General features: G+C 41.7%; 1 protein-coding gene across 3 annotated transcripts in view; it reads right to left on the bottom strand.

Annotated features, from left to right (window-relative positions):
• The window catches only part of TAF3 (TATA-box binding protein associated factor 3), a 122,298-nt gene that overhangs the window by 44,527 nt on the left and 50,464 nt on the right, over positions 1-27,307 (bottom strand). The window contains exon 1 of one of the 3 annotated variants that reach the window (XM_059892894.1): positions 24,395-25,072. The exons of the other annotated variants lie outside the window; for them this stretch is intronic. The gene's annotated coding sequence lies outside the window, so the exon portion shown is untranslated. Of the gene's footprint in view, positions 1-24,394; positions 25,073-27,307 lie in introns of those variants that run through there. 3 annotated transcript variants of the gene reach the window in all.

The following is a 27,307-nucleotide window of genomic DNA, read 5'->3' on the forward strand; positions in this document are numbered from 1 at the left end:
ACCTGAAAAAGAAAAGCTTAAACAAGAACAATTAGTCTGCTGAAGGTCTTACCGACTAAATAGAAAATTAGGACTCTATTTTTGACCAGATTTCTGTCTTGCAAGAGTCAGATTTCTGCATAATTTAGACAGAAAATTGGCAGAGGATGGCTGTTCCATCTAATTTCAGCAAAATTAGTATTCATCCACCTGAATTTTTGGCAGAATTCCAGTATATTTATCCAAAGCAATAAGTAGACAGAAAATAAAAAGAAAATTAACAATCATGCCTAAATAAGTTAGTTTCTCTCTTTACCTCTGTTTTCTCTCACATACAGCAACATAAAAAAAAAAGTGAATAACTTTAAAAGCATATTTCATGAATAGATTCACAGTCTTGTGTTCTCCCCTTAGTATCAACTGCAGACAGAACAAGAAAATCCACCCAATTTTCAAAGTACAAAAAACCTGAGGATGGTCAACAGACTCAAACAAAGTCTACAAAGGGGGAATGTGTCTTTTTTCATTGCTTATCCTCCAAATAAAGCACATCAGTTATATCAGCTCTTGATTACCCTTACTAACAGATGGGAATGATAGAGACAGTGATTCCAAATTCACTAGAAATTGCTTTGGAATACATACATCCTGAAGAAAGCTGAAAATCCAAAGAGCTCATGTTTGCTTACCTTAAGGCAATGGCACCCCACTCTGGTACTCTTGCCTGGAAAATCCCATGGATAGAGGAGCCTGGTAGGCTGTAGTCCATGGGGTCGCTAAGAGTCGGACACGACTGAGTGACTTCATTTTCACTTTTCACTTTCATACACTGGAGAAGGAAATGGCAACCCACTCCAATATTCTTGCCTGGAGAATCCCAGGGACGGGGCAGCCTGGTGGGCTGCCATCTATGGGGTCACACAGAGTCGGACATGACTGAAGCGACTTAGCAGCAGCTTAGCAGCAGTTTCTTCTAGAACTCTAGTAGGCACCAGGAAAAACAAACAAACAAAAAACCCAAGAGGCACAAATCATGCGTTTAATTTACCAAGCACCTACCATTTGCAAGCTTTGAGCTCAGAGAAAACTGGAAAGTGTCTGAGTTTGGCAGCTCAGAGATGTCCCCGGAAGCTAGCAGGGTGTTGGATGACATGAAGACTGGTGTAAGGTTTGGAAGCCATGTGGAAAAGGTCAGCAAAAGGGGAGCATCCATTCACCAGTCTGCTGTGTACCTACTATACACTGGGTACCAAGTGCTAAGGACTGAAGTAAAAGACCTTCCAAATGCTCACCTATGGGAAAGTTACAAGTAGGGAAACACATGTATCATTTAAAATAAGACAGTTTGCAATAATAAAAACTAAGCAGAGTGCCAAGGCTCTCAGAAACAAACAGTAAGAGCAGCACTGTCCAACAGAAAGTAAATGTGAGCGAATCAGAGGGAGGAGATCTGCTTCGGGCAGTGGCCACCGAGGCTGCAGCCAGTGAGCCCGTGCAGAGAAGACCTGCCTGCCAGCCCCGGCTCTCCCACCTCCCACTCTCTCCATCTCTCTGAAGCCATCAGAGAGTTACTTGGAAGCCTGTATTTGTCAGACTGTGATCCAGAAGAACCAGGAGGTGAGCCTGACATTTGGGTTTTGGCTCCAGGAGCCTAGAAAAGCCACAGTCCAGAGCCTGGGCACAGTATTCAGCAGGCTCGTGGGACAAAAAGAGCAAAACCTAACTGACACGTGGTCTCAGCAGAACCCCAAGAGCCACTGTGTAGAGAACAGACTTGGCGGGGACGGGGGGAAACAGAGGCACAGAGAAAAGCTGGGTGACAATCGTGGTGGCCCGGGGGTGGGGGAATGACTGGGGCCTGAGTCAGGTGATGGAGACCATGACAGGTGGTCACAGTCCTGTTGAGAGAAGAAGATTCTAGAAGTGTCTTTTGAGTGGGGGGCAGCAAACGGAATGGGGTGCATAATGTTTCTAAATATTTCCAGTTAGCTGCCAGGATTTGAGAATCCAGAAATGCCAAGAAAATAAAAACCTAAAGATCTAAATGTTCTGCCTTTCCAAAAACATCAGATTTAGAGCCCTACAGCCTCATCCCCATGAGGCTATAACCCACTATAACCTCATCCCCATGGGGCCACTTCATGGTCACCATATCCCCAGCTCCTCTCGGGATCTCCACCTGCAGCCCCCACTGGGAAGTCTGGAACAGACTGGCCCCCAAGACAGTCTCTGGTGGTATAACCTAGGACTTGGTTAGAATCCTTGAAGTTTTCTCTAGAACCTGGTTTAACTAAAGAAAGACAAAGCTTAGGGTTTATAGGCACATCAAAATGAATATTCTGTTCACATCAACACGGTCCTGTTATCTATGTGAAGCAACATCAAACAAACATGTAAATACACTAAAAAATGTTTCTGGCTGAAAAATAAGTGCTATAATTTTAGGCTGAAAAAAAAATCCCTGAACTCCCAGAGAAGAGTCTTATATATATGCCAATGAAATCCAATTAAAGCAAATGGATTAAAAATATATTTGATAATAAAATGTTTACCTTAAAGTATCTCTTCAGATAAGTAATATTTGTTGACTCCCTGTATATGGGAAACCCTACAGAGAACTATAAAAGGCAATGTATGTATCACCATGGATGTCTAAGGCTGACTTCTTTTCTCTGACTCTCGAAGGGATTTCTTCCAAAACAGAATTATGAATTATAAGAACGTAACTAATAGAACACTATAGAACTTAATAAAAATGTCAACCTGCCACCTTTTGAAATATAACTGAAGAGGAGTCATATGACACAACTCCATTTGTGAAGAAACTGACCTCACTACAAATGTTTCCGACTCCTTGAAGCTATACTCAATGTGACACTTTTGGGGGAAGTGATAAGATGTAACTGAAATGGACCTATTAAAAACAAAAAAATGTTCTAAAGTTAAATGTTATTTAAGAAAGCAGGAACACAGAGCCACGTTCCTCATATACTGTTGTCTTTCTTCTTCACTGCTTACAAACACATTCACAATCCTTCTCAATCACGAAACACCCAAGATCTCAAAAACTCAGACAATAGGCATTTCCCAGCCCCAAGAAATGCAGTCGAGCAGGGAAGACACACAAGAAAATGAGAGCTCAGCTAGGGAACCATCAGAGTACAGAAGAGGGTGCCCAGTCCTTCATCAAATCGCTCCAAAAAAAGAGTTTTTCCCTGATTATTCCAGTTCACCACTTATTTACTCTTCAACTCTTTCCTAAGTGCCCCAACCATTTGCCTGAAATGCCCTTCGCTGGTTCCTTGTAACTTCCTCACCTCTCACTACAAAGATTCCTCTCCCTGCCCGCTCTAGATGAGTAAAGGCTGATCACGCTTCCTTTTTTTCTGAAATTCTCTTTTGTTATATTCAGTTCAACTTCAGTTTAACAAATACTAATTTATATCTGGCAGCCTCTTTGAGAAGGTGGGGACTATCTAGTAATCTCTCTGTATCTTGTACCTCGAACTGCCCGTGAAGGTTTGTTAACAAAGGAAATAAGTATCCAGTGTTAGACATGTTGCCTGAAGGTCTAGGATCAGTTGGCAAAATTAAACTGCAGGATGTACAATGTTGTCATCATCTAAGATTTGAAAACATGAGCTCTTAATCTTCCATTTTGAAGACTTCAAGTTATAATTACCATCTTATGTTTTAGAACCACTATGATAATTCATGTTCTGTTTATTTATAAAATCTTCTTGTAATTAGAAATGTGGAATAACTGAGGGTGTGCTCTGATGGTCTATGAGAACTTAGCTTGGGAGCTGAAATTCCCTGGACCCAAGTCCACAGTGAATCACAGTTTCAAGTATCCACGGAAGGTCTCTCCCAGGGTGAGAAAGGGGACTCTGTCGTAAATGAACTTTACAGTCAACAGAAACATAAACAGCATAGTGATTAAGAACAGAATTCTTGGGGAACGAGGCCCAAGTCTGCCACGGATTAGCAGCAGCACCTGACTTCTTCATGCTCTGGTTCATCATCAGTAAAATGGGAATGATAATAAAACCAACTATGAGTTGCTGTGAGAAGCCAAATAAATGAGACAATGCATGATACACAATAAATGCTTGATACATTTTAACTTACATGAGTTACTAGGTGAATTAATCAAGCATAACACCTAAATTTAAAAAAAAAAAGAAAAAGAAGAAAACCAAAAACCACCAGAAGAGCCAGGCGATGCTACTGTTAATATGAGCTGGTGATGGACACATCAGGTTCTCCATGTTATTAATGTATCTGTAGTGCTACCACGGGTTTGGTGGAGACAGTTCTGGAAACAGAAAGTTGTGGGATTTCTAAAGATAAAGATCTCATTCCCCGGTAGAGATATTAACATAATACATGTGCTACAAAAATACAACCCCCATATTTTCCTATGCTAATTGTACAGTATTAAGAAAACGGATATCAGCATTATGCACACTTATAGTATTACTAACTATAAAATTAACTGTTCAAACTTACTTTTCTAGATGAACTTTGTTTCTTAGGGGATACGTGACCTTCACAACCCATTCACTGATGGTCAAGAATCAGTTACACATAATCCAAGTAGGTACATATTTGCCCATTTTTTCCTTGTCTACCTACTGACTCCTACCTAAAAATCTTGCCTATGTAACTGTTAGCCTTTTAGGATTTCTCTTCAGCTGTATCCTTTACATTTACACAGAAATTTAATTTCTTACTTGGGTTTATCATGCTGGGTGATATTTTTACATTGGGTTTATTTTTCCCTTTTCTTGTCATTTTTTTTAATTGCATCTTATTATTTTAGACCACTATGAAATTAAGCCCAACTCTTAAATGAATATAAACAGGATTCTATACTCTTACGTATTGGTAATGTATTGTTTAAATAATATAGGCTTACTATTTCAGAAAAGTAGAAAACACAGATAAGCAAGGTGGAACATCAAAACAAAACAAAGCAAAACAAAATGCCACACATAATCCTGAATCCCAGAGGAACCACTTCCTCGTGCTCGTCTGAATTCACAGGCATCCTGAACTGGAAAGGACTGAACTGATAACAATAATAGAGACTGTGGAAGAATGTGATCAAAAATAGAGAAGAAATTTACATTTCTCAATTAATGAAAATGAAGGGATTCTTGTAGTTCTAGTTACAGAAAGACCTGTCTCAATATAAAACATTTTCCAATCAATAAGAGATTGTGGAAGAACGTGGTCAAAAACAGAGAAAAAAATTTACATCTCTCAATTAATGAAAATGAAGACATTTTTGTAGTTCTAGTTACAGGAAGACCTATCTTGGTATAAAACATCTTCTAATGTTTAGAAATTAATTCCTTCTGAGTGGAATAAAGTGCAGAAAGAGAAAAATCTGAAAGGCAACCCCCCGCCTCCAAAAGCCTCCCTTAACTATGCACTGCAGAACAAATGTAGTTTTATTACATTAAATTCAAGTTTATGAGAATTTTGCTTATGGTTACTAAAGGCTGCTTATGATAACACTGCAAACAGTGCAAACAAATGGGAAACTCTAAAAAAACAATTCTCCTTTGGAGATGAAAATTTTATCATAAGCACACGCCTTCAGTTACATGGTGTAACCTATTTTATAATATGCCTACTTCTCTAGAGGTCAAGCATCCAAAAAAAAAAAGAAAGAAAGAAAAATCCTGATTTTCTAGATTTTCCAGACAGTTCTCTGAACCTGAAAACAAAAGCTACTAAATGATGACTACCTGCCCAAAAGATCATTTGCGTTTCCTGATAAGAGAAAGGGAGCCAGTCTTGGGCTATTACTCAGATAACTGTGGGTAGGCAGATCTACAAAAGCCATTAGAATATTAGTTTTTATCTGTTCTAAGTCGCAGTTATTAACACAAAGGCAGTCCCACAAGCTTTGCTTGCCCACATAAGAATTACACCAATTATTATTCATAATGACATCCTTGAGTCAGCAGGTGAAGTATGTTTGGATGGAGTACTCCAGTATTAATTAATACAATGCATAATACAATTTGGAAATATCCATGATGCATTCAAATGGCATTTCTGACACAAAAGTAAAATTTCATGGAAAATCCATTTATGGACGCCCCCCCATACCTAAGATTCAGGTCAAGGGTAATTCTGTTGTGTATAACTGTTTTAATTAGCTCATTTGATAGCTACTGAGTGCTTCCAGTACCCTGGGTGGGCACTGTCCTAGGCGCTGGGGACCTGTGAAGAAGTCAAGGACCACGTGGAGTCTTGACTGGCCAGGGACCCAAGGGGTCACACACATGAGGAAATGTGAACTTCTCTGTTCAACTGTGAGAGCAGAACACAATTCCTCCAAAGATCAATAAAGAACTACAATTCTCGGCAATTAATTATACATTTAAGAAGTTAAAATGAATCAACATAAGAGGTGCTTTACCCCAAGGTTCACAGGAAGCTTGCTAGGTTGCCAATATTAGTTCACACCTCAGTGGTCTCCTCGGGGGTACAACTGGGTGCCCTATGCATTCAAACAAATTAATTTTGAAAAAACTATTTATCTAGTTTGAGTGAAACAGTAGTAAGATAAGCAGCAGGGAACTAAATCGACATGATTACTCAAAAAGCAGACTCTTTAGCAAGCTATGATTTCTCAACAGCCTACCTTTTCAGTGAGATTTGGACATACTCGTGTCCTTTGATAGGATGAAACTAACGAGACAACTAGAAAACTAGGATTTCTCCTCAACGTTTTAATTCTGATTTCCCTCCTCTTCACCCTTTGCCCCTCCAAAAGCATAGACAGTTTCTCTGGGGTACAAGGTTATGGGTGTTTTTCTTTTATACCTTCCAATCTTTCTTTAATGCTGTGCATATTTAAAAATAAAAAAATAACCTGAATCGATTTTTAAAGAATACTTCATCGCTTACAGGGTCACCACCAAGGGAGCACACTCTTCACTTCTACCAAAACAAATGACTTTGGTGTTGAAAAAGGTTAAAGAGAAAGGAAGTGGACATAGTCCCATGAAGCTGCGTGAATGACCCACAAGCTTGACTTCTATGTTTGTTATGGTTTGACAGGCAGGTCACTGGGCTTAACAACCGAGGCTGGAAGGGAACTTCAAATTCCTGAATGATAAACGAAGCACAGACACGAAGGCAGACCAGTTTCCTGACAGGACAAAGTGCTTAAGACTGCTTGGATGTACTTTAAAATCAGAACATGCTAGCACAAAAGTGTCACTTTCTTCAGTGTTTTTATACCAAATATTTTCTCATCAAGTCAGCACAAAATGAAACAAACTTCATGTACAAGAAAACCAGCTTTGGCTTCTCCATCCCTCCTCACCTCTCAAACACCCTGGCACGAAGTACAAAATAGTAATTAATAAACACTAAGCATGAGCTACTCAAACTTCCTCACACTGACAGAGAAAGGAATTTTTAAAATAAAATTATAGCTAAATATTGTGAACTGCATAGTTCAACTGTCCTAGTTTTAATGCTTCTATCAAACTTCATAAACTTCAAGTATGGCATATACTTTATACCTTGGAGTGGTCCTTTATTTTTAAAATGAAAATAAACAGTTTGTTATTACATTACATCAAATGTCAACTTTATATAGATTTCTCATTTGAGATATCTAACCTTGGCTTTTGTATAAAGAACCAATCACATGTGCAAAAATTTAATTCTCCTCCCAGTTATTCAAATACAATGAACTATCAACTATAGTAGTATTTGTATAGTGAATCCAAAAAACTGGGTAAGAGGGTCCACATTTTATTTATATTTAAAGTAGGAAGGTACTCCTTAAAAATATGTACTATCATGCATCAACTACTGCATTTAATTCAGGATGAACATTAAGTCAACAGGGACTAACGTGACAACTAGAGGTGGAAGAAAAAGACAAGATTTGTTTTTACTACAGAAAACACAGTAATACTAACTCCAAAAATAAGAAGTCAGAAGAAAATAATGAATGAAGCTCATTCAGACCTCTTTAAACATAAAGATGTGGTAAACACGAGAAAAATTAAAATTAGTTTTCATGCAAGTAATATTACAGATTACAGTAATAAACAAAGCCCTCCTCCAAAGTACACAGGAGTCCATTTTCATGACATACACACTCAGAACCCATGACAAAGAGGTTAATAAACAGACACATAAACCATATATTATTACTTAAGATGTGACACAAAGCAATTTTCAATTACATCTGATACTCTGCTCTTACAGACTCTTTATTTTGGTTCATACAGTGTGAATCAAGGATATAAAATGTCAGCCTTCAACCTGAACTGTTTTGCTGTTGGAGATTTCTGTCATAATCATAATAGGATTTAGACAAAGACGCTCATTTTAATGATTTGGGTTTACTCACATAGAAAGAAAAAACTTTTAATAAAGGTAGTATGAGGAAATAACTGTTGGATAGGCTGACGAGAAATCTTATATGGAAGATTTACACATATTAAAAGAACCTAATGTTACTAAGTGGTTTAAATGTATATGCTAGGAGATACAAGTTTCCTAATAAACCTATTATTTATGACAGAACAAGACACTGTTCCAATTAGGAATTTTAATCTGCTTTTGTTTTCTCTAAAGTGATATATGGCTGAGATAAAATGAACTGGTTTCTTAATGTTTCAAGGAGTAGTAGTATTATTCTAGAATACTGATTTAAAATAGAACTTTTCTTATGTACCAGTATACAAAACTGGCAGTTGTTCGGTCACTAGGTCGTGTCCGACTCTGCGACCCCATGGACTGAAGCACACCAGCCTTCCCTATCCTTCACTATGGACAGTAAGTAATCAAAATATACACTCAAACAGGAATAACTAAGTAATAAACCATGATCAGGGGATTGCTAGTCATCTGCTTTAAAAAGCGATTATTTAAGGGAGGATGGAGAACAAGCGCTTTGAATCAACAAGTCTTACTTGCCTGGCACAGTCATTACCTCAGTTATGTTGTACTTTTATCCAAAAAGTACTTGACATAAAAACACCAAGCCGGCTATGACTAATCACTACACTGTCATTTATAATGTTTGGCAATTTGCATATTATATTATTTTAAATTGGACACTGAGGCATCTGTTTGCTATCTGGAGTACTACTTGATTATCATCTGCTGCTGCTGCTGCTAAGTCGCTTCAGTCGTGTCCAACTCTTCGCGACCCCATGGACTGCAGCCCACCAGGCTCGTCTGTCCATGGGATTTTCCAGGCAAGAGTACTGGAGTGGGGTGCCACTGCCTTCTCCGTGATTATCATCTATGGTCTCCTAAAGAGGAGAGACGTCTGGAGAAATTAAGGGATGAGATTAAATAGGACAATTATCACACTTGAAAAATTGTACAAGTTTAAAACTCACAAATCGTCCTCACCTGATTCCAGAAAAAGCAGCAAATACATCCACCATATTGGGACCCCAATTCAAATCTAGTCCAAAACCATTCAACAATTAACATTAATTCAATGACAGTATATTTAATAAGCAGAACAAAAATTCAAGCAGGAATAAGTATCAATACTCAATTATAGCCTGGAGAAATCTGACAAGGTTCCAGGGACAAATATTCCTTGTAAAAATTTCTTTGAGTTTGAGTGAGGAGTTGAACTTACGAAAACAGATCACCATTTTTAAAGAGAAAAAAATAAAACATATATGAACACAAATATATTTCAACATAGGCTTGATGAAAATTTGACTGTGATTTCCTGGGAGATGGAAAACTATACCTTATACAGTTCAGTACATCTATCACCTGGTATGAGATCTTTAAATGTTTCTTGAATTAAGAGAAGCATGGTCTTTGCTTAGCTCTGGCATTTCAGTTCTTTATCCATAGGATAATGTCCAAATTAGAAAATAAAAATCACTTGCAAAATAACAGAAAATGTCTCTGTCTTTTAAACTTCTAAAATATTCAACTAACAACTAACAATTCAACTAACAATTGTATCGGCCATAGAGCTGAAAACTCAAGATGTTTTCATCTTGAAATGTAAACTTACAAAAAAAAAAAAAGAACTCAGAAACTTTTACCTGAAATCTTCTTGGTAGTAAGTTTCCAAGCTTTGACGGCAAGCCACAGTAAAAAAAATTCTACATCTTCACACTTATACACACACATCTATGTATAAGTTCAGCAAAAGTGTCATGAGACAATACTTGCCCTCACTCTGGGTGCAGAATTCCATAAAAAATTTTAATGCGTTTTCAACCCACTAAACTGACTTAACAATCATTAATGAGTCATGACCTGAAGCTGGAAAAACTGCTCAGTTCATCTCAGAAAGGTTTTTTAAAAGGGGGTTGGTGTCTAAGGGAATTGATGTAGGTTTTAGCTTTGAACAGAATATTTTGGATAAGTAACAGAATACTAAGTGGGAATTTTTAAAGCCAGTAGGGCAGTAACCTCAAGCGCAGTAGTCTGAATACTCTTAATTTTTAGCAACTAAGTAATGTGGAAAGGATAGAAAAACTACCTTATAAATAAAACTACACTTACTGTCCTGCTTCAATAAGGTATGTCTTTTATTAGTTTAGATTTCCAAGAGGAACAGTGTGCATTATTAACAAGACCAAGAAAGAATGAAGAAATGCAGAATGTCCAAGATAGCTTCTGACCTAAAAAAGAGCTCCTGAGAATTATCTGGGGATTCCAACTTGCCTCAAACAGAATACCACTAATATCCTCCAGATTGTCTGGCCCAAGCCCTTGCCATCTCAAGAAAATGTTTACATTACAGCTGGGTTCAAATGCAAGGTCAGTTAGCTTTAAGATTTGGGAAACCACCAAGAGCTTTTTAGCTACAGTATAAATCACTGCTAACAAAATTATTAAGTTTCCAATTGACAAAAACAGTTGTACTATGATTCAGTGCCACGATGTTTCCTTAAAATATATGGCAAAAAGATAAGCTTTATTTCAAAAATGTTTTACCTGCAAATCAAAAGGCTTTTCAGCCTTGAGCCATATTATGTTAAAGAAGGACAACAATTAACTGTGATTTTTATCTCCCTTCTGCCTTCAAAAACACCAGTTTATGTCAAGTAAACAAGATAAGGCATTTATATTGTACAAATGCAGACTTGTTCTTTAGAAATTGTTTCTGTGAATAATACAGAGTAGACACCAGGAGATTATTTTCTATTTCATTATATGCTACACAAAAATCAATATGACTTTATTGGGGATAAGATAGCTAGGAATGCATTTTATCATTTATATCTAGGAACAAAACGGACAGCATGAAAACCTCAACATTGTAAACAGAGATTGGGATCATGCGATTCCCACAGCATGCATCTGGTGGGGGGCAAACCCAACAAATGACCCAAGTATTACATAGATACATGTGTGTGTGTGTGTGTGTGTATGAATATAAGCATATACATGATTTAAATATGTGTATATATTTAGGATAACATTAATAAATGAACCAACCATCATCAAGTACAAGCAAGGACTAGCAATGCTTACAATGCCTTTCTCTGCACATGTAGGGGAAACGTCATGCAGCACTGCTCTAACTCCAAACCCCGCTGGGTTCTATGTATGCATCCTCTCTAAATCTTAAGTACAGGCAAGCCTGGATGTATCCCCATTTTACAGGTGAAAACCCTGAGGCTGGGGAAGGCCCTATGACTTGCTCACGTGTACAATTAATCCAAGAAACAGCAGGTCGACGTACTCTGTGGGACAGAAGCAGGACCACTGAGTTCCTGGTGGGGCCGCCCCCCGGCCGCCACACTCAATACCGTCCACCTCGCTGGGGCCGGGCGCATAAGAGACAAACCCCATAAGGAGCCCGTCATCATAAAGCAAGACAATCGGCTCCCCAGCTCCGATTGGAAGCACGGCTTACACCTCACAGGACACCCCTATTATCTCAGCCTCCTTTCACCTCTGAAGCCGAGCCTCCCCGGATGTCCATCCATCGTCACCTGGCTGCTCGCTCCCGTGCGGCTCTCCGGCCCCATCTGCCCCGACTCTGCTCCGGACTCACACCCCATCACGAGCAGAGTCCCCTGTGGGACCAGGGTCTTCTGCCAAGGCTTCCCCGAGCTTTCTGTGGAATCTCAGGGGACACCGCGCCCATGATGGCCATTTCAACTGGTGCCGTCTTCTCTCCCTGGACCGCATGCCAGATGTCCCCGGTGAGCTGGGTCCCTTCTCCTCATCTTGCTTCCCCACCATCCTCCCCCTCTACCACGCTCCCCGCGGAGCAACATCACCAGGCAGCATCATGACCGCTTTCTAGAGTGCTCATCTCCGGCCCAAGGAGTTAGGCCTCCTCATTTTGGGGAGATTCTCATCCCCGCTTTATTATCTCCACCTCTATTCAAGTGACCCAAGCAACACCCATGTAATGGTTTCAACGGCTGAACGACAAGAGCGGCACCCCATGCGCCCCATCCTGGTGGGCTGTTACCTGACTGCGTGGAGCCTCGTCTGTACCCCGACTGTAACCCGAGGACGATGGCGGAGTCTGACCCGCTAGTGATTCACTAGTAACCCCCGCCAACCCTCTCCATCCCTGCTTCCCAGGCCAGCCTCCTCAGACCACACCTGAGGCTCTTGACTCCCCCGCTCCCGTTGCCATCATCACACTCACCTGACCAAACCCCATCCCTGCTTACTTCCCAGGTCCTCACTCACCCCCAGCCTCTAACCAGCCGGCTCCATCTGGACTATCTCTGGACATGGACCCATTTGTGGCAAATGGGCCCCCAGCACTGCCTGGCCTTGCTACACTCCTCCAGCTCTCCCTCTCTCCCATCCGCCTTGGAGAGCGCACCGTGCCTTCACCTGCGTCTTCACACTGCCCTATCTCCCTTCTCCCTCCCTGGTTCTCACTGCCTCTCACTCTGCTGTGTCGCCAGGGGAGCAACCAGCACCTCCTCTTCCCCAGCCAGCTGGTTTGCTCCAAGACTCTGCTCCTCCACTTACGCTCCCTTGCCACCACCAACTGACTTCTCTCCAGCAGATCTTTCCTAGGAGCAAACACTATGCCATCTCCAATCGGAAACACAAAATAAAACTAACATTAGGACCTTCCTTGGGCCTGCCCCCTCCCGTGTGTCTGCTGTCCTGTCTACACCCTTTGAAACCCCACTGCTGGCCTTCTCTACTACTCACCTCCCATCTGCTCTTCAAGCTCCTCCAATCAGACTTTCATCCCCACCCCTCCCCACAAACCACTCTAGTCAAGGCCAACAATGGCCTCTGTTCTGCCAAATCCAGTGATCCACTTTCAGTTTTCATCTTAGGTAATTTCTCAGAAGTATTTCCTTTCCAAATGCCTTTTTCCTTATTGGCGTCCGAGTCTTCTCCTCACACCCGCACCCAGTCCATGAGCCGGCCACTCCACCACCTCAACTGCTTCTCCCGCTGCCTGCTAACAGCCTCCTAATCTGACCCCACCTGCTAGTCTCCTAACAGCAGCCAGAGTGATCTCACCAAAGCACAAATGAGATGATGCCCCTCCCTTGATCAAAACTGCCTTTAGATTAGAAGAGATCCAGACTCCTCCATGGGGCTTCCCCAGTGGCTCAGCGGTAGAGAATTCACCTGCAGTGCAGGAGTTGCAGGAGACTCGGGTTTGATCCTGGGTCAGGAAGATGCTCTGCAGGAAGGCATGGCAACCCACTCCTGTATTCTTGTCTGGAGAATCCCATGGACAGAGGAGCCTGGCGGGCTACAGTCCATGAGGTCACAAACAGTCAGACAGGACTGAGCAACTGAGCACACACACAAAGGATACGAAGGAACTAGACTTCAAGGCTCCTATTCTCAATATTTCTGTATAATAATATATGTCAATGTATTTGGAATATATGCAGTTACATTTTGAGTTTTACCAGAAAACTGTCTCATGTAGGGAAAATTGTATTAGAAGACAACAAATGTAAATCATATAACTATGCTACTCAGTGAGCTTCCCAGGTGGCTCAGTGGTGAAGAATCCACCTGTCCCTGCAACTAGACTCCGGAGATGAGGTTTTGATCCCCGAGTCAGGTAGTTCCCTGGGAGGAGGAAATGGCGACTCACTCCAGTATTCTTGCTTGGAAAACCCCATGGACAGAGGAGTCTGGTGGGCAGTCCATGGGGCTGCAAAGAGTCAGATGCAACTCAGCACGTGGGTAAACCCTTCTAGATGGCGGCTTACCAGCCTCTCCACACTCAGCTCCTACCACCCGCTCCAGGCCCTGCACTGCCACAGGCTACCGCATTATTCTAGAAGGCATGAAGCCCGTCTCTTGTGAGGCCACAACAAGCACCCATGCTGCACCCTCTGCTTGAAATGTTATACATAAATGCACACACGGTGGGAGGGGGGACATCCACCGGGACTGTCTGCTCTGATGCCACCCTGACGGCTCCATTCAAAATGCCGCCTCTTCGGATTCCCCATCCTCACCCTCTTTCCTTCCTTGCTTCATTCTTTTCACAGTATTTACTACTATCTGGTGGTGTTGAGTCCCTCAGTCGTGTCCAATGGACTGTAGCCTGCCAGGCTACAGTCGTAAAGCACTGTAATACCTAATGTTATACCTAAATGCACACGTGGTGGGAGGGGGGACATCCACCGGGACTGTCTGCTCTGATGCCACCCTGACGGCTCCATTCAAAATGCCGCCTCTTTGGATTCCCTGTCCTCACCCTCTTTCCTTCCTTGCTTCATTCTCTGCTGGTGTTGAGTCCCTCAGTCGTGTCCCATGAACTGTAGCCTGCCAGGCTCCTCTGTCCATGAGATTTCCCAGGCAAGAATACTGGCGCAGGTTGCCATTTTCTTTCTCCATACTACTATCTGAAATTCTGTCAAATATCTCTTTAGTTACTTTAGTATAGTCCATCTCACCAACTAAAATGCCGGCAGAACTAGTGCATGAACCTGGTATGCTTTGTTAGCTGATGCACTTCTCTGTGAGTGGAGCACACAGTGGGGACGCAGCGAGTATCCGCTGAGTCGGTGCACTTGGTCAGCAGTCAGGGGGCTGAGAGCGCAGGCTCCTATCATTCGGAAGCCTAAGAGTTTCCTAGGATACAATATACTGCCTGTATTTCTCAAGAAAATTAGACAAACAAGTATAAACCCAATTCACTTACTTTTTGTCATTCAACTTACTTCAGAACTATGTATTATGTTTTAAGATACAGGATATGTCTCAAATAGTAAACAAAATAGAAAGCAGGAGTTTTGAAAAACAGAAAACTATACACACTCGTGAGTTGGTTTAAAACTACGAAATACATGACAGTTTGAATGTATAAACACAAGAGTAAAACTGAATTTTTAAAAGATTCCTTTAACTGCAGTTAAACTTAGATTCACAAATTAAATTAGCATACTGTAAAATCTCACCTGATATGAAAGACATGCCTTTCACCAGCTCAGCTGGCTTACAGGTTACTTTAAATAGAAAATTATGTAACAGACATAGTGTTCATTATTAAAACAAACTACCTAAACTGAGATACATGTAGATATATCAACAGATATACTTAGATTTTCAGAATTAATCCAGTTCTCATATTCTTTAATTAATGTCTTCTTTTTATTGCATTTTATAGCTACAGTCCACGTATGAAACTGATGGGCTGAAGCTGAGTGATGGTTCCGTGAAGTTAATTAATTACACTATTCTACTTGAAACTTCCCATAACGAAAACCTTTTTAAAGTTTTTGAGTATTCCACACTTAGTTTCTGTGTGTATGCAACTGAAAAACATGGTCAAGATTGGAATATCTACTTTAATTATCTGAAGAAAAAGACATCATGGAATAATCCATCAACAGAGGAAACTTTAATAGCTGGGTGACCGAGAGCCAGGTTTCTATTCTGTGTGGTGCTTTAACAAGTACCTACTGGGGAGTGTCCAGACCAAATACTTCGGGGTTAAGTGAAAGGACTCCACTGGGACGATTTACGAACTAGTCACTCACTCTGACACAGCAGTACTCAGACACTCAACGAGACCGGGGCTTCAAAAGCTACGCCGCATTCCTAACTCAGGGTGACACAGAACTTTGGAAACCTAAAAAGTCGTCATCCTAAACCCTAACAGGAACTCACGGGTGGACAGTGCGAGCAACTGTGGCCTTTCCTGGCACGGGAGCTCAATGTGCTCTGATCTTCCAGTCTTCAAGGAAAGAGCCAAAAAAAAGTTACGTGGTATGGAAAAAATTATCCAATTTAAAAATGTTGGCAACAAAAGAAAAGAACTTTTAAACATTTTTTAAACATACGTGTAAGTCCACCTAAACACATCTGTGGGATGAATGAAAATTATGCCCCACTTAAGAAAGTACGCATTATTCCTGGTTTGAACTTACAGATGGTATATTTTTAAAATTCTGACCTGGCTCATGATTCCACATAAAAACAGATATTTAAATTTGGGTCAGAATCCACCAAATTATTCCTAGCTCTTGGTTAGTAGTTAGGTTAATGTTCCTGAAAAGTCATTTTAACTTAATCCTCAGAGTTATTATACTCAGAGACATGCTTAAAATTCACAAAGTATGGCAGTAATTTCAAAATTCCTGATATTTAGGAATTTTTATGCTGCAGTAGTTACTACTACCTATTTGTAGCACGTCATACTATGCAATATATATTTTGTATTAGATACATTCTGCCAAGTAAAGCAGAAAAAATTCAGTGGGTACAAACTAAATGCTCAGCATCAGGAGGAGATGAGGGCCCTGGGGGCTCAATGGAATGATTACCATCACAGAGTGCAATGGGCACAGGCTCTAGTGTCCTAAAGGTACTGTGACTTAGTCACTCAGTCGTGTCTGACTCTCGTGACCCCATGGACTGTAGCCTGCCAGGCTCCTCTGTCCATGGGACTGCCCAGGCAAGAACACTGGAGTGAGTTGCCATTTCCTTCTTCAGGGGATCTTTCTGATTCAAGGATCAAACCCGGTCTCCTACGATGGCAGGTGGATTCTTTACCACTGAGCCACCAGGGAAGCCCAGTGTCATAAAGACCTGGCTTCAAATCCTGCCTCTGCTGATTCCCAGTTGATTCCTCTTCTCAAATGAGGACATCCTCGCCTGCTTTGCAGTGGTAATTCTCTTTACTGTTAAGAGAATTAAATGTGACCCAATAAAGCACCTGGCATATGCTAGAGTATTAAATCACACTAGTTTCCTTTTGCCCTAAATTTGCAGTCATCAACCACAAATATTTCTAAAATTTAATTCATCACCCTTTCTATATAACTGGACTGTCATCCCATCTCATTTCCCATAATTTTAATCATTTTAAAATTTCATTTGTTAGCCAATGCAGCAGTTTATCCAATGACACAGAACACTGAAGGCCAGGGAAGCTCCTGGTGGAACCAGAGCTTTTCACTTACCATCTGCGGCTGTTCATTTGTGGCTCCAAGGGGTGGGAAGTAATGGGGGGACCAAGTCCTGAAAGTGGGACACAGTTCTACCCACAGGCTTTTTGTAAGCTACCTTCAACTCCTGAGTAGGACCAGAAGTTCTCAAACCTCAGCATGTAATCAGAACACTTTTAAAAAGCACAGATCCTGGGCTCCCAAGAGATTCTGGTTCAGTAGGTCTGGAAGGAGGCCCTTGAACTTGAACTTCTAAAAAGCTCCAGGTGATGCTGCTACTGCTGGCAGGTGGACCAGGCTTTGTCTAGACCACCTGACATTCCAGACAACAGGCATCTGAGGAAGAGGGGAGGCCACAGCCATGGCTAAGCACTGACACATCTGCTCAGATTCAAGGCAAGTGATGTAAAAATGTAACCTCAAAGCACAGGCCTCAGCTGTGGTTCCCCAACCCCAGCACCAGTAGCACTGTGAACTTGTTAGAAACAAAAATTCTTGGGCCCGTCCCAGAGCCACTCACTCATAAACTCTGGGGTTAGCCCCCAGAAATCTGAGCTTTAATAGGTCTTCTAAGTGATTCCGACCTAAAGTGGAAGAACCCCTGCTCTATTCAGTTCCCCATAACCACTTCCAACAGAATACTTCCAAGTTCATCCTTCTTACATTTCAGGTTTCCATGTCAGCGTTCGCAGAAGAAAGGGTCCTGTGATTTGAACAATGTTTGATATTCGCTTCCGTCTCATTCTGTGCTCCGTGACTCTGGAAGCACAGGGAGGCCTGGATGCTTCATGGCTATTTTCCTTCGGTAGCTCTTGGCAATGCAGAAGTAGAAAAGAAGGTCGACGTGAATTTGGGGATGAAGACAATGGTGGTGTACAGATGACATTTATCAAGTACTACTCTAAAAGACCTTTTCATTTATGAACCCATTTAATTTTCATGGCCACCCTGTGAAATAGCTATTGTGAGAATTTAGAGTATTGAAAGCTACCAACACTTAAAAACCAGGACATTTCTGGTTTCTGTTTTTAAAACTGAAAAATTTGGTGATGCAGGGCTTGCATTCCTGCCTGAGGATAATCAGCAAGGCTGAGCAGTGGCTGCCCGCTGTCTTTAACAGGAAAGGCACCCTGGGGTTCAAAGGTCCTGCCCCCCACCCACAGGCTCCTTCCCCAAGTTCTCAACTCCTGGTCTGGAAAGGCAGGAGTCTGTGGCACCTGCTTTGGGGAAAAAAGGTATATTGCTATGTAGAGGTGATTGGGATGGCGAAGCAAAGGGAAGAGTGGAATTAAGGCTGGAAACGGGGAAAGGCTTTGACAGGGACTCACCTACACGTGCGGGCACAGGGCAAATCCCAGATGATGCTGGCTCACTGGCATTGCTAAGCCCCAACTATCTGCTGAGCCCTCGCCTTCTAGCAGCTCCTCCTCCAACTTTTGATTACAACAAAGCTCACTTCACCAGCTCCCTCCCTGCAATCTTTTCCAGCTTCAATCCAACCTCTGCTCTGCCTTCAGAGCGCTCTTTCTAAAACACAAATCTCATCATTTTGCCTTCTTGCCCAAAACCCTTCACGGCTCCACACTGTTACAACATCTGCTTTCACACTAAGACACGGAACCGTCTCTGTGATGAGACAGTGTACCGGGGAGATAAATGTATTAAAAGGATGCATGTGGAACAGCTCTAATTGTCCCTTACAACTTCATTCCCACCTTCCTCCCGGGCACCTGCAGTGGTCCAGCTGGAGATGCCACCTCGCAACCTCTGGGGAAGCCGGGTGGAGGGGAGGGCTGAGTGGTGTGAATGGCTGGGTGGTACCGTCAGGGTCACTGCCGAGTTAAAGCAACCCTGCTGGACTCGGGGACACCCAGAGGGCAGTGACCCAGCTTCCCCTGCCTTGTGGACTGGGGCACTTCTCCTAGGAGATGACCCAGTGACACGGTGGCAAGAACCCAAGTTCTCCAAGGATTTCGGGGAAGACAGCTGTCCTGTGGGCCTAGATGAGCCACGCTGGGAGCGGGGGAGACTGAACTCCTGTCTTATTTAAGCCACTGTTTATTTGGCCTTTTTATGACTGCAGCTTTTAATGAATACAATTTGATATGTGTTTTTTTTCTAATGTAGACTTTCAACCATTTTAGAAAACAAGTCAATGATAAACTCAAGGTCCTAGGTTCTAAAAAAAAAATTCTATGATCCCCAAAGTTAGAAAACACTAATACAACCCACCCGTATACCCAAACTCACATAAATAATTAACCTGCTGAATATTCTGGAAAAGGAAACGGAGTTGGTAGAAGAAAGATACTCACAGGGTTTCCTTCCCAGCTAGGAGTTAGGCTGACTGCTATTTATTTTCTGATTTTAAAACATAAAGCAAAGCAAAATCCAACCACATGGAGCAAGTGTGGGGAGCAGAAAAGCAGAATTCCCTCCCTGCAGAGAGGCAGAGGGAGACCTGGCAGCTGCCTCAAACAGGAGCTCTGGAAGAGAGTAGGCAGCTCCAGGAGCTCACTGCATTCCCCCCTGAGGCACAATCAGTTCATAAAAGCCAACACACAGGATAAGACACTACAGAGTTATACTACAAACTGTCCACCTGACTTGGGGAAAACCATTTCATTTTTTCTTTTTACCTGTGGTTCAGCTGAGTCAGTATTTCCCAAACTTCTGGTACTTGTACATTACCTTTTTAATTCTTCTGTAGTATTGGTATGACACGTGAATTACTATCCCTTTATTTCTCTCAAAATTTGGCTAATGTTTGACTTGTGTGTGTGCTCAGTTGTGTCCGACTCTTTGTGACCCCACGGACTGTAACCTACCAGGCTCTTCTATCCACGGGACTCTCCAGGCAAGAATACTGGAGTGAGTGGGTTGTCATTCCCTTCTTCAGCAGATCTTCTGACCCAGGGGTGGAACCTGCATCTCTCACGTCTCCTGCATTGGCAGGAGGATTCTTTACCAGTAGTGCCCGAACTTATGTACCCATTTTATCCTTTTTATAAACAATAACACCTGTGAAATCACCCAATCCTGTGTTAATTATATTCTTGTGAAGTGAAGTGAAGTCGCTCAGTCGTGTCTGACTCTTTGTGACCCTGTGGACTGTAGCCTACCAGGCTCCTCCGTCCATGAGATTCTCCAGGCAATAACACTGGAGTGGGTTGCCATTTCCTTCTCCAGGGAAGAATGGCAATACTACTATTTTTGTAGTATACGTTAAAATACAAAAAATAAACCTAAACATTCATTTGTCACCTGACATCACCTCACTTGCCAGCAGAGATGTACACACACACTCTGAAGCGCTGGATTCAGGCAATCTCAGGAACATGGTAACTGTCCTCTAAATGGGGTCCCAGCAACAGATCTCGGAAGGACCCTGGGCCTCCTGGTGTCCCGAGCACTAAGGCGACAGCACAACAGCCAGAGATGTGGACACGCCTCCCACTGCTTTATCCCCAGAGCTTTCACATGCGCTGGTACCCCCGTGTGCCAGAGCCTGGGTTTGGAGCACAAAGACTCCGAACAGCTACTCAAGCTATTCGAGTCTACAGAAGGCTAAGACGGTTGGCCCAAGGAGCACTTTTCTGCCCAGAGACAGTCACCTAAATTCTAGCCCAAGATGCATGGGAGAAAAGCCCAGAGGCGCAGAAAAGCTGGATGGCACATGAGCAGTGTCAGATCTGAAACACGCTGTCAGGCTGGAGGTGCAAACAGCTACAAGAGATCAACAGAAGAATACGATGTCCTCGTCGGTGCCACCCTGGTTCCACACGGCAAATCAACAGCAACGCAGCAGAAATCTTTAGGTTTTCCCAAAACAGCCACCTTCCTAAATCCTTCAACATTTTACTGGTTTTTTCAAAGTTTACCTCTGAAAGGAGAAGGGAGCTTCAGAGTGGTAATCTTAATGGGCAAACATCAAGTTCTCCCATTGACCAGGAATCATGTAGCTGTGGTTAAACTTGTCTCTGACAGCTCTGTCAGAAAGGATATCGACTGAACCAGGTCTGCTCTCTTTAAACGTGGGCATTATTAGATGTTGTGTGTGTTCCACCTCTGGGTTATGTGCCTGTGATAGAGAGGAATGTTACCACCCAATATGCAAATTAAAGACAAGACACTGAAACAGTAACTTCAGAAGGAAAAGTTGAAGGAGAGTTGAGTGGAAAGAGGAATTAGACAAAAGAAGAAAGGCAACGCAAGTACTTACTTTCCAAAAAAAAAAAAATTAATGTAACTGTTACCAGCCTTAGTTGATCAGGTGGAAAATTTTTTCATGCTATGACATGTTTGGAATGTTCTAATATGAAATACTAATTTAGGAATTTTTCTGATTATTCCCAATAGATCTGACAGGTTAACTCTGTTAGACACTAAACACTCAAAATAACTGGGCTCCAGGCACACGGCACAGTGAAGCTAACATATAACCATAGCCCCTGAATGCACAGATTATGGGAAAGAAGCTGACGAGCCAGTGATACCCTCCATCTGAACAGCTACTCGCAACACTGTTTTCCACTCAAGCCCGATTTCAAAGGAAAGTCGTTCTCAATGGTTGGCTGGTCAAAAACAACATTAAGTAGCAAGCACTAAAAAGTTAATTGAATGTTTGCCAGAAAGAGTATGGCTCGTTTTTTATGCTGGATAATTAATTTCTTTGTTTTTATAAGAATTTTAAAGAGTGACCAACATGCACCCCGTGGGTAATTAACTTCACTCAAACAGACTTCTCACTTTTGTGGCATGGACTATGCATCAGTGTGGCAACACTCCAAGGATGGTTTTGTTTCAAAATTTTGCGTCTTCTAGTATTTTTTCTCCTTTACCTTAAGGCTATACATTTGGTGTAGTATTCAGACTCCACTACAAATAGCTTTAATAATATCACTGACAGTACACGCCTAAGTAAATCCCCATAAAGAAAACAAGTTTTAGAATATGAGGCATTCTTAAGTAAATTATAATCAAATGTAACAATCTTAGTAACTTTAAATGTGCAAGCCAAAAATTCATTTGGGGATGATTGGTCTGGGTCTTAAAAAAAAAAAAAAGTGAACATCTGGAAAGTTTCCATAAGCCTGCTGAAAGAAATTATAAATATTTATATACACTACTACTTTATGAAGCATGACTTTAAGAAATCATTTTAAAGATTAACAGGGCATCCTAAATGTGAATTATTTTGTGATGAATTTGCTGTGATTTAAAAAATTATGATTTCTTCCTAACTGAAGATAAAATTCACATGCTCCCAATCAAAATCTTTTTTTTGTTAATATTAATTCTGAAGAAAAAAAGAACTTCTGTAAAAACAGAATAAGTTAAAAACAAACAAGACCCTACGACAAGTAGATGTACTTTTCCTATGAAATCTCCCTAAAAATTGGGGTCACTGCTTCTTAAATACATCCTATGCATGACCATTTCTACAAAAATCTTTTTCTGTTGTAGTAACTCCAAGGACCTGAACCATTTCATAAGTGTCTATTTTCTGAGACGGAATCTCAGCGGACACAGCACACGTTTTCAGGTGCCAGCGCTGTAATGTTTGTGCCTGTTTCCTGGTTCCTCTTGAGAGTCACACAAGAGCAGTTGGCTGACCACCTTGCTGTTCAGCCATCCGGGTGGTTGCATATAAAACAGTCATCCATCTTATCTGTAACACCCTAGCTCCCCAAATCAATCAAAACCCCTAGAAATGATGCAGTATTCTAGGTATTTCGTCACTCACATGACTGTGAGACAAAAACCTCTATTAAAAGTGTAATCCATCAACACCTGTATATGAAGCTATTGGACTCTTCATGTTTTCTGGGCTTTTTTTTTTTTCCTTTTAAAGCTTAGAAGGCTTACTTTAGCCATTAGAAATAATGGGGGGAACAGGAAGAAGTGGCTAAAAAGAGTGCAGAGATGATTAGCCAAGTTACCCTATCGGTGGATTTTTTACTCTGGCATCCCCCATGGCTCAGGAGTAAAGAATCTGTCTGCCCACGCAGGAGATGTGGGTCAGATTCCTGGGTCGGGAAGATCCCCTGAGAAGGAAATGGCAACCCACTCCAGTATTCTTGCCTGGAGAATCCCCATGGACAGAGGAGCCTGGTGGGCTACAGTACATAGGGTCGCAAAGAGTAGGAACAACTTAGTGATGAAACAAGGATAAACTTAACACCATTATGCAAATACTATCTACTCCTCTCCAAAATATTCCAACAGACAATTAATGGGGAGGCAAACAAAGAAGCAGTGATGTAAGTAGATGCTAGTTTTTATGTCAATTGAAGAAAATGAATGGAAAAGGCAACCCTAATTATAGGTACTTTTCTTTTAAGATTACCAAAACCCCATCTAAAAAGACATGATACAAATGACCTTACCTACAAACAGAAACAGAATCACAGACTTACGAGAATGAGCTTATGGCTGCTGGGGAGTGGGAAGGGATGGAGGGAAAGGATAGTTAGGGAGTTTGGGATGGACATGTATACACTCCTATCTTTAAAATGTATAACCAACAAGGACCTCTTGTGCAGCACATGGAACTCTGCTCAGTGTTATGTGGCAGCCTGGATGGGAGGGTAGCTTAGGGGAGAATGGATCTACGAATATGTATGGCTCGGTGCCTTAGCTGTCCACGTGAAACTATCACAACATTGTTAAACAGCTACACTCCTATACAAAATAAAAAGTTTAAAATAAAATAACTAAAATTCCACAATCTGCCGGCAGGGGGAGGATCACTGTTAATACAATTAGGGTTTTCATTTTCTTTTACTATTTTCTACACGTATTTAACTGAAATATCATACTAAGGAGTTTGCACACTATTTTTACTTAACATTACAGCCCAGAGCATGTTCCTACCATGGATGTCTAGTTCTCCCTCCATTTTTTCTCTCTGTTTCTTAGTGTTCAACATCAGCAGAACTGGGGAGCATCCTGAGGCCACAGACTGCCCCTCCGGTCTGGCTCCCCAGCATTAGCACACTACTGCACATGGAACAGACATTTACCTTTGTTGGCTTAGAAAGGAACCACGCTGTAACCTGGTCCTCTGTGATGAAAAACTGAGCTTGATAGTCGAAGCAAGATCAACACTCATGACTGAACAGTCAAAGGGAGAATCTCTGAATCAAGATGGAAAAATTAAAGAGGGATTCATTTTTGTCCATATCCAATTCTCCTGCCCCCACCAAAGGTATTAAAATCATAGATTAATTTGACATATTTATACTGAGCGACTGAACTGAACTGATACTAATTGTTGCTGTTGTTCAGCCACTGAGTTGTGTCTGACTCTTTCGGACCCCACGGACTGCAGTACACCAGGCTCCTCTGTCCTCCGCTATCTCCCAGAGTTTGCTCAAACTCCTGTCCATTGAATCGGTGATGCCATCCAACCATCTCATCGTCTGTCCCCTCCTCCTCCTGCCCTCAATCTTTCCCAGCTTCAGGGTCTTTTCCAGAGAGTCGAATCTTTGCATCAGATGGCCAAAGTACTAGAGCTTCAGCACCAGTCCTTCCAGTGAATATTCAGGGTTGATTTCCTTTAGGATTGATTGGTTTGATCTCCTTGCTATCCAAGGGACGCTCATTAGGCTCAATAAACATTAACTGACTGAATAAATGAATAGAAAACAGGTTTCCAAGAAATGAACTCCACTGTAAAACACTGACCAACAGCAAACCGTGTCTCCACGGCCACAAGTTCAGTGTTCACGGCCCATCCAGGGACCAGCACACCGCTCCTGCTAGGGAGACAGGACACCTCTTCTCCCACATCCAACACCAGGCAGCGCTGAGATGCAACACACAGGCAACAACGACCTGGTTGTTTTTGTTTTTCTGTCTTGTCATTTTCTACTTTTCTACCATTTTCTACCTCTGTGGCTGTTTTCTTCTTCTTTGCTCTTATGATCAAATACATTCCTTGAGGGCTAAGGCCTCTAAGGACAGTAGGGACACTATTTACAACACTGAACAGTGTATATTGGTTAGGTGAAGAAGAAGTTTGTGAGATATGCAACATTCCCAAGTCAAATATCGAGAGTAATCACAGCTGTGGATTGCATTTCACTGCCTTCATTAGAACAGCTAATCATCCATTGAGAGTTTACAAGACAACATAAAAATGGAAAAGGGAAAGGATGATTTTAGGCCTAGTAAAATTAACTGTGCAATTCCTTTGGTAATACAGGCGAGGAGATTATGGCTGGAGAGAAGATATGTATTTTGAGCTTAGTACCTACTCTGCTGGCAATAGCATTCAGTTACAGATAGAGGAAGACTAACCCTTGCTTTCTTCTGTTTTTCTTCAAGGGTTCCTTTGAGAAGGATGATTAGAGAGATATGGCGTATACAGAAATATTAAAAGAGGTGATATTTTAATTATGAGAATGAATTTATATAAGAAAACTCCTATTAAGGAGTAACACTATCTGATAAAAAGTTGACCTGGGCAAAAGAGAGGTAGGAAGCCGAAGCTGGACGAGGAGGAGGTGGAGATAACCTTGTACACACACATCAGATAGGCTGGATCTGATGCTGGAAGTCAGGGCATCGATGAGAAGGAAATGGCAGCAACTGGAGCAGAAGATGACCAGGAAAGAAGTGGCCACGGGAGTGAGAAAGAAGTGACAAATGCAATCAATGATATGAAGGGAAACAAGCAGCTGAGGCACAAAAGCCAGATGAGATACCAAAGCACAGAGGAAGGTACCTGAGAAGGTGAAAGTTCGGTCTAGTAAAGCCAGGTCCTGGCTCTGCAGGGGTTCTGATGGGTCACCTCACAGGACAGCCTGCAGCAGCCCACACACCACGTGGCTCCTCCCTGCTTCTCACGTTTATCAGGTCTTAAAGAGCACAGACCCTTCAAGTGACAAATTCAAAGCTATAGATAAAACACTTCTCCCCATGGAAGTGAAGGATTAATCACTCAGTCGTGTCTGACTCTTTGTGACCCTATGGCCTGTAGTCCACCAGGCTCCTCTGTCCATGGGATTCTCCAGGCAAGAACACTGGACTGGGTTGTCATTTCCTTCTCCAGGGGAATCTTCCTGGCCCAGGGGTCGAGTCTCCTGCATTGCAGGCAGATTCTTTACCATCTGAGCCACCTTCAGTGTTAAGCAACAAAACTTTCTTTCTGTAATTTAGGCCTTGACGGTTTTCTCTGAAAGTAATTAGTAACTTTCTCAATATACATCTCAAGTGCTCCAAGACTGTATTTTAAAGCCTATTCATAAAATAAAATTTAATATATTGAAATAATATAATGAAGAATTATTTCCATTTTAGCTTCTTAGACGTTTCAAAGAAAAGATGGGTAACTGACCAACCAAAGGATCACCCAACAGACACATAGGCTGTTGGGATTCTTCTCAAAAGAACCTAAATTTTATAGCAGAACTGATAATTACAGGTGAAAATTTTTTTGTTTTAATAATCTGACAATATATTCTATTTTACCATGTTAAGATTTAATACGGAGAAGGCAGTGGCACCCCACTCCAGTACTCTTGCCTGGAAAATCCCATGGACGGAGGAGCCTGGTAGGCTGCAGTCCACGGGGTTGCTAAGTCGGACAGGACTGAGCGACTTCACTTTGACTTTTCACTTTCATGCATTGGAGGAAGAAATGGCAACCCACTCCAGTGTTCTTGCCTGGAGAATCCCATGGACAGAGGAGCCTGGTGGTCTGCCATCTATGGGGTGGCACAGAGTCAGACACGACTGAAGCGACTTAGCAGCAGCAAGATTTAATATTTTAACATAGTTTTAAAAATTATGAAATATTTTGTGCTGCTTTTAAAAAAACATCACTTTTTATTGTAGCTAAAGAAAAACTAAAGCAATTAAGTTTTCTTCTGCCTTTTTCATCTTATTTTATATTTGTAAATTTTTTGCAATCAAAATAGAATAAAGAAGAG

This window comes from Bos taurus, chromosome 13 (genome assembly GCF_002263795.3).
Source record: "Bos taurus isolate L1 Dominette 01449 registration number 42190680 breed Hereford chromosome 13, ARS-UCD2.0, whole genome shotgun sequence".
Taxonomy (NCBI): Eukaryota; Metazoa; Chordata; class Mammalia; order Artiodactyla; family Bovidae; genus Bos; species Bos taurus.